Here is an 8,291-nt window from a genome sequence, read left to right on the forward strand (position 1 = left end):
TGCAAAAATAACAACACTTTTTATAAAAACTGCGAGGTTTTATTCTGATCATGGTTTTTACAAAAGAGGAGTTCAAGTTTTCAAAGCAAAATAAAACCTATCTGAGGCTATACATTTGCTAATGCTACCAAACAAACAGAAACTAAGCCAAAAAAAAAAAAATCAATCAAAAAAATTAGCGTTGGTCGCCTTAGGCTCGAGAGGCCCTCTTCGTCCTCTTCTTCGGAGGAGAGGACTCTGGGGCAATATCTCCATCAACGCCGCTGTCTGAATTAGTCTCTGCGACAGAACCAGAGCTAGCATTGTCTCCACTCTCTGCCTCTGAACCCGTCTCGGCATCGTCACCTCCATTCTTGGAACCTGAGCTAGCACCATCGTCTCCACTCTCGGATGACTCAGAATGCTGACTCATTGCCGACTCAGAGTCATTGGTCTCAGTATCGTCATCGCTTAAGATGGGCTTTGAAGGACTACTTTGGCCTCGGGTGCCTCTATTCCTCTCATTCCTCCCTGCTGTTGGAGAGGGTACCACCGATGCTGGCGCTGGCGCTGGTGCTGGTGCTGGTGCTGGTGCTGGTGCTGGTGCTGCCGCCGGTGTAATCGATATAGTTGGGATATGAAAAGATAGTTGTCACATATCAATTTCGATGTGTGTATTAGATACAAGCATAGTATGCAGAATAAGCGGTCTGCAAAAATTAGATACAGTGTGTAAGTACAGTGAGTGAATGTCGTGTGCCAATGCAGTGTATCAGTGCAATCTGGAAAGACTATAGTTGAAATGCCAGTGTATCAGTGGAAATTTGATAGCCCGAAGTGCAAATTGAAGAAATTACCGAGATGTGTTCGCAATAAATATATCTGAAATGAAATGTGGGGTGCAAATCGTAAAGTATGGTCCATACCTTAGTCAGGCCTGAAACCCCGACAAGCTCATGCTTAGCCGATGTAGGCTTAATCGGGACCTGGTAAGCAGCCCCGGTATGCCACCAGCATGTGAGTGAGGTGGAAAGCTCTGGCCAACAGGTGCTGCTCTGCCCCACACGAGGAGCCCCTCTAGCGCGGGCCCTAGTTGCCTTGGTCGCCCTACGCACCTCTCTCGCTGCAAGAGCCCTCGCTTCCTCGCCTCTGCGAGCGCCTGTCAGAGGTGGCATGAGATGGGTCTGAATAATGGTCGCATAGTCGCCCTTGTCTATGAAGAAATCAACATCCAAGCCCACCATGAACTGGGTGACTGCATCAACGGATAGGCTGTCTGCTGATCTCATAGACTTTGGCGATGCCATCGGAACGATCTGGTTTGGGAAGCCCATGGTCTGATGGACAAACCGCTCACTTAGGAACCAGGCCCGGCAGACTGGGCCCTCAAGTAGAATGCGGAAGCGAGAAGTGGCCCAGGCCCCGGTGTGCTGGTCCCGTATCCCAGCCGGCATCATGGCCCAAGGCTGCCACATGATCTGCAAATAGAAAGTGTACAGATTGTTCGATTCTATCAGTTGCTAAACTGTGAATCAGGACAATTGTAAAGCAAAAATGACTATGTTTTGCATTATCTCGTGGGCGGCCACTATGTCAAAATAGTGGCGAAAGAATGTGAAGGACTCGTGGCTCCGACGTTGACATCTGCCATCATACCGCCTCGAATAGGGGACTACCAGAGAGAGCTTCTCCACGGGCTCTAGGGCAAGTGCTGGAAAATAAGCATAAACACATAGCTACAAGGAAGGTGTAGTAATATGTGAGCACAATGCATGAACATGTGTAAAAAGGGCAAAGCAGAAAGCATATAGCATGAACAGATGTAGAAAGTGCAAAGTAGAAAGCATAATGTATGAACAGATGCAGAAAGTGCAAAGCAGAAAGCACAGGTGTTGAACAGATATAAAGCAGGAAATGTGGAGTGCAAAGAGGGAACTAAAATGCATACCTCCCAGGCTCGCCAGTAGCCTCCGATCAACTCTCTCCTCAAGTGGGAGGTAGAGCTCATGTAGCCGTACAGAGTGGCAAGGCCAGCTTCGCCCCAATAATAGAAGCGAACCAGGGGAAGGGTCGCCAGGGTGCTCAAGAGATATAATCCCACGGTGTTCCACCTGTTCGAAAACAAGGTGGTACCAAGGACAAACATCAGAATGCCTCTGGCGTACTACTCCATCTCCTCTAATGTATCTGGCTCACTCCCTCTGAAATGCTCAGCAAACCAGCTATATCTAACCATAACTGTCTGGTACAAAGGTGGGCGTACTTCTAGCAACTCGATCCAGGCGACCTCCCACTCCCCTATGCCTGTGTCGAAAGGGATTGGATCACCCTCTATTCATAAGCCACTGAGCATGGCAAAGTCATAGGGAGTCATCGTCATCTCCCCGGCAATGGAGAAGTGAAAAGAGTTAGTGGTGTCCCACCACCTCTCCACAAGTGCTCCCAAAAGAGGACGACTCGCGATGACCTGCGTCAGGCCGGAGCAGAAGAGACCGAAGCCAGTCTCGCCCACAGTGTCGTGAACTCCAGCTGGGAGCTCGTTGTACTAATCTCGCTCAGTCGTAGCTCTGTACCCTCTAAAGGCACGAGACTCTCTCTGTGGAAAAAAATATATGAATCAGATAAGGTAGTGATGAAAGTACAGTAAGATAAAAGGCAATTCAAGAAATGTAGTTTAAAGACAGGTAAGAATGCATGAAAATAGAGTTCATACCTTAACGGCAATGGATGAAAGGTGAGAAGCCGGCTTCCTCAGTAGGAGGTCCTCTAGTACACCGTGAGCGAAGTCGCTAAAGCGCCTGATGCCTCCGAGTTGCAAGATATGTGTGCGGGGATGATACCTCACAGGATCAAAAGGCCTTACCCTCAATGGTAGCGGCTCCGGCTCGAGCTCAGGCTCAAACTCTACCTCGAGGTCGGCCTCAATACCCTGAGCTGCCTCGCCAGCCTCGGCAATGGGTGGGAATACGAGGGGAATATCTGGAGGGTCCCCGTCATGTTGTGAATCACCTGCCATCTAGAAAGTGGATGGAAAGTAGGTGAAAAGTGAAGAAAAATGGAGAAAATGGGGTAAACTTGGAAAAAGTCAACCCTAGGAGAGAGAAAATGGAAGAAAAAGTCAAAGCCCGAAAAAGTTCACGAAACCTGAGAGAAACTTGAGGGGAACAAGCCTAGAAGGGTGAAAATGAGAAAAAAAGTGTCGCAACCAAAATCCAATCAGTTCAAAGTGAAGAGAATCAAAAGGATTTAGCGAATAAAGTTTGTGTGGGGCGTTGGAAAACACGTAAAAAGCTCGGATCTAGAGAGAGGAAGTGTCTAGAGAGAGAGAGAGAGGGAAGAATTTTAGACCTAGAGAAGTGAGGAAATAAGGAGTCTTGATGTGTACTTAAAGACCCGAGAGTGAAAAGACCAAAAAACCCCCGAACTGTCATCAGTGGCCAACAGGTGGCCGGCAAGCCACATTGGTGGCCGACAAAACTCTTTGATGGCCAGCAGATGGCCGGCATCCTCCTCTTGTGGTCGGCAGGTGGCCGATGGCCTTCCTTTGAGTCTTGATGTTGTTTTGTGTCTTTGTTTCCCAAAAAGTGCAAGAAAGGTTCATTGTTGGGTTTAGATTGTTTCAAAGGAAGCTCAAAACTGTGTTTTGTCGCACGATGTTCACCACTTGTCAACATAAATAAGATGTATCCTTTTGAACATATTGCAATCTCTCAGAGAGGTAACTTGGAGGTGCCACTGAGTTTACTCAATTTAGGCTTTTGTTCTTTTCCGTTGCATAGAATGTGCATCACATATTGCATGCGTGTCTCGCATCATTTATATTTGGCATAGAGTATGTTTTTGCTTCTTGCATAGAAAGTGCCTTCAATTGCTATCATATGTCGGTTGACCATCTTGCATGGAACATGCGCTCTCACTATTTCGATTTATGATCTCATTCACGTTTGTGCATCTATCGCACACGTTCACGTTTGTGCATCTATCGCACATATTTACTTGTGCATCTATCACATTTCTTTACTTTTGTGCATCTATCGTACACCTCTTTATTTTATCTCGGGACGCGTGAAATGCGAGCCTGAGCGATTTTCTCTTATGTCGGGACGTGCGAAGCACGAGCCCAAGTGATGTTTCTTATATCTCAGGACGCGTGATGCGCGGCCCTGGGCATGTTTCATCTCTGGACGTACGGAGCACGAGCCTGAGTGGTTTTTCTTATATCTCAAGACGCGTGACGCGCGGCCCTGGGCATGTTTCATCTCGGGATATGCAAAGTGCGAGCCCAAGCGGTTTTTCTTAAATCTCAGGACACGTTACGCGCCGCCTTGGGCGTGTTCCATCTCGGGACGTGCGAAGCGCGAGCCCGTGTGACTTTTTTTATATCTCAAGACGCGTGACGCGCGACCCTGGGCATGTTTTATCTCAGGACGTGCGAAGCGCGAACCTGAGAGATTTTTCTTATATCTCAGGATACGTAACGCGCAGCCTTGGGCGTGTTGTATCTTAGGACGTATGAAGCGCGAGCCCGAGCGATTTTCTTTTATCTTGGGACGTGTGAAGCGCGAACCCGAGCGGATTCTCTTGTTTCTCGGGATGTGCCTAGTGTGAGCCCGAGCGGTCTTTCTATTTCTCGAGATGTGTGAAACACGATCCCGGGCGATTTTTGTTCTTCAGTTTCTTGGGACGTGTAAAACACGACACTGAGCGATTTTCTTAGGATGTGTGAAATGCAGCCCTGAGCAGTGTTTTCTTTCCTTGTCTCGTGTTTTGGCGTGGTTAGAGTGTGGTTTTATCTTTTTGCATGGAACCTGTGTTGGTTTTAACCTTGAAACTGCTCATTCATGTTGTTATTATCTCATTATCTTGCTTATCGCATCTTGTTATTGCTTATAGGATCATCTTGCATGATCATGAGTTTTCAAAATAGCCAGCTTTGCGAAGCGTGTGAGTCCATCTTTCAAAGTTGCATCGTGCATATCATTTGCATTTTGCCCCAAAACCATGTTGGTTTGATTCCTTGCAAAGGGATACGTAGGCAGCCTGCGAGTGCAACCATTTATTTCTGTGTTGATTGTTTGTCCAAGTCTTATGGCCTTGTCAAAATGGGTCATCTTTGGGCTTTGACATTCACTCAAGTAATTTCAAGACTCCGAGTTCTGTCAAAGAGGGACAACTGTAGGCACCCCATTTTTGACAGCCCTTATGACTTGGACACCATTGTATGCACTCCCGATGATGAGTTTATATGCTCGTCAAGTGCTCGGAGTCCTCAGCGGGATGCCACAGCTTTGAGCCCCTCAAACCCTACACTCTTGTTGCCTCATTCTTGGACCAAGCCTGTAGCTTCTGGTGGCCTGCCGGCCAGCTTTTTGGGCTGCCGACCACTGATGTGGCCTACTGGCCACCAGTTTCTTTTGCGGATATTTTGTGACAGTTGTGCCAGCTGTTTGCATAGATGTATGCATTTGCCCCCATGTGTAGGGCTGGATATTCTTGAGGGAAATTCTTGCTTTCTATATATAGGGGACCTTCCTCTCATGTTTTAGAGTTGGAAACATTTTAGAGAAAAAATTTTCCACTCTCTCTAGCAAATTCATACACTTTAGCCTATACACTTTTAACCTTTGCCTATACACCTTTAACCAAACCTTCTCATCTTTGAGCTGAGGTGTCTTTGAGGCTTGTTTGAGCTCTTGAGGGTGTTGTTTGCTTGGTTTTGTTCTTGGAATTGATTTCCTCTTCAAAAGGTATAAGGCTTTGCTTATTTGCTTGCTTTAACTACTCTTTTTCCTGCAATTTTCCAACTGTTTCTGGGCTGTAAAACTTTTATATTTTTGGGCTGAAACTTGGGTTTTAAGGCCATTGAAGGTTGATGGGTGGTTCACCATTCTTTGTACCTTGCTTTGAAGGCATTTTCCATTTTGTTTCCCATACTCTTACTATCTTTTTCTAAGCTTTTAAACACTGATTTTTAGAGATTTTTCAATGGCCAAAATCATGTTTTGAAGTTCAAATTTGGAGGAGTTAGCCTCCCCTCCTTGTGTGTTGCTTACAAGTCTAGTTTGTGCTATGTTTTAGCATATTAATCTAGCCCTTTTTAGCTCAATTCCAACATGTTTTAGGATGGTATTAGATCTGTTGTAGCACTTTTTTTGGTTGATTGTTGCATTTGTGCTTTGTTTCACATGCTTGTAGTGTAATTGTCTTCATGAGTTTGGTGTTCTATGCCTTAGACACTATCTCCTTTGAGTTGATTGCATTTATTTATGGCTTTCTATAATTGTAATCACACTTAATCATCTCTGCAACCTTCCTCCTTTCTTGGCTTTTGTTTTTCTTTGAAAGTGGTTCAAACAACTTGTTTGTCTAAAGCATGAGATTGAGGTGTCATGCTTAATGGTTTAATCCCCTTATGGGGTTCATTACCAACGGTATGATGTCTCTTTCATGCCTAAGACAACTCTTGGTTTTAGCACTCTTTCCGTTAGAGGACTTAAACTCACCCTTTGGACTCAATTCATTAAAGAATGGTTGGTAATCTAAAAGGATGTAATAAAATTGAGGCTAAAAAGGTGCAAGATAATAAAAAGTGTTGTGTTCAATCGGACGTTAATTGAACACATGAAACTTGGGCCATGTCATACTTACTAGTGATGAAATGATTTAAGTTTCCAAGGTCACTACTTCCCTTGTTCTTCCTTGATAGGGAGGTGGCTTTGAGAGTCTCATTTCATTACATTTATTGAACTTGCACACTTTGGTTCATGAGCCATCATGCAATGAAATTGCTTGAGTTGATAGTTTGTGGACTAAGTTTACTACTCCTTTGATTTGTTCATAATATGGAGAGGTGAATTGTGCAAACAAACCCTTGAAAATACTCTGTGCATGCTCTCTTTGTTCTTTGTTGTAGCAAGGTGAACTAGGCAGCAGTGGCCGGCAAGCCACTTTCTATGGCTGGCATGCCACCTTTGATGGCCGGCAGGCTATCACTGGTGGTAGGAAGGCCTCATCACTGGCCGGCCAGCCACTGATACAAAATTCAACTGTGTGTTTTTGAGGCAAAGCAAAGTTATTCTGGAAGTGGGCAACAGTGTTAGTGTTCTATTGTGCAACACAGGCTCTCCGGAAGCAAAATAGTGGCTTTTTGGGTGGAAATCGAGCACGTGCATGAACATTCCTTGCATTCCGAGCTTGTTTAAGTTTAAATATTTAGATTAAATATTTGTTGTAATTGATTAGATGTGGCTAGTTAATTTTGTAAAGTGTTGTAATTTGATTAGCTAGAATAGTTAGTTAATTGATTTGGTTTGTAATAATTAGTTAAGTAGTTTAGCTAATTTCATTTGGTTTTGTAATAATTAGCTTAGGTTAGTTAATTAGCTAGTTAGTTCATTCAGACTCTCCTTCGTGAGAGCGCAATGTAATAATGTGTATGTCTTCCAACCCCACGTCTTTCGCCCTTTTATTTACTAGCTTATGATGGTTAGTTTAGGAACATCATGTTTTGTTTAGCATTCTCCATGTTTTCATACACTTGTATTGCATGCACCGAGGCTTGGTTCATCATTCTAACTGCATTATTAGTTTAAGACTTCTTTGAATACATGCTTAGACCGCATGCTATTTCACTGATTCATATGCCATATTAGTAGTTGATCCTATTAGTTGCATTTTTGTATGCGTTGCATTAGTTATATTGCATAAGTTAGGAATCATGTATTTTTCTAACTCATATCTCTTTTTGGCTTGGAGTACTAGATGAGCCTTTACTCACTTTAGCATATCGCATTCGTGTGATTGTTGCCATGTCTAGCATGCTTGCCATGAGGCTAAATGCTTAATTGCTATAACTGCTTGAATGCCTGTAGATGAAGGCTTATTACTTGAATTGGAATAAATTGAGTAATGTTCATATGCGATCACTTTTTCAAGTGGTACATATTTCGAAACAATTTTCAAAACAAACATGAATCAAGTGTTCCAATTCTTGTGATTTAGCCTACACTTTTGTGTGTGCGCATCACATAGTAATGCTAGCCTAATAATCAGAACAAGAGCATATACTGTAAATAAGATTCGTATCATGATTAGTAGAGATCGATCTTTGATCGGGCGAGCGGGGGTGCTCAATTCATTCATGACCTTCCCCTCTCGTACCTAAGTTCCCGAGTCGAGACAATCTTGGTGATGATGGACACGTGGCCTTTGGCACGAGTCACGGGTTTCTTAAATTTTTCAAAAATATTTAGGTGGCGACTCTGTATCTGGCAAAACAGTCCATTTTTGACAATTTGATTCAAAATCAATTT

This window comes from Camellia sinensis, chromosome 15, assembly GCF_055761805.1.
Source record: "Camellia sinensis isolate YWXY chromosome 15, ASM5576180v1, whole genome shotgun sequence".
Classification (NCBI taxonomy): Eukaryota; Viridiplantae; Streptophyta; class Magnoliopsida; order Ericales; family Theaceae; genus Camellia; species Camellia sinensis.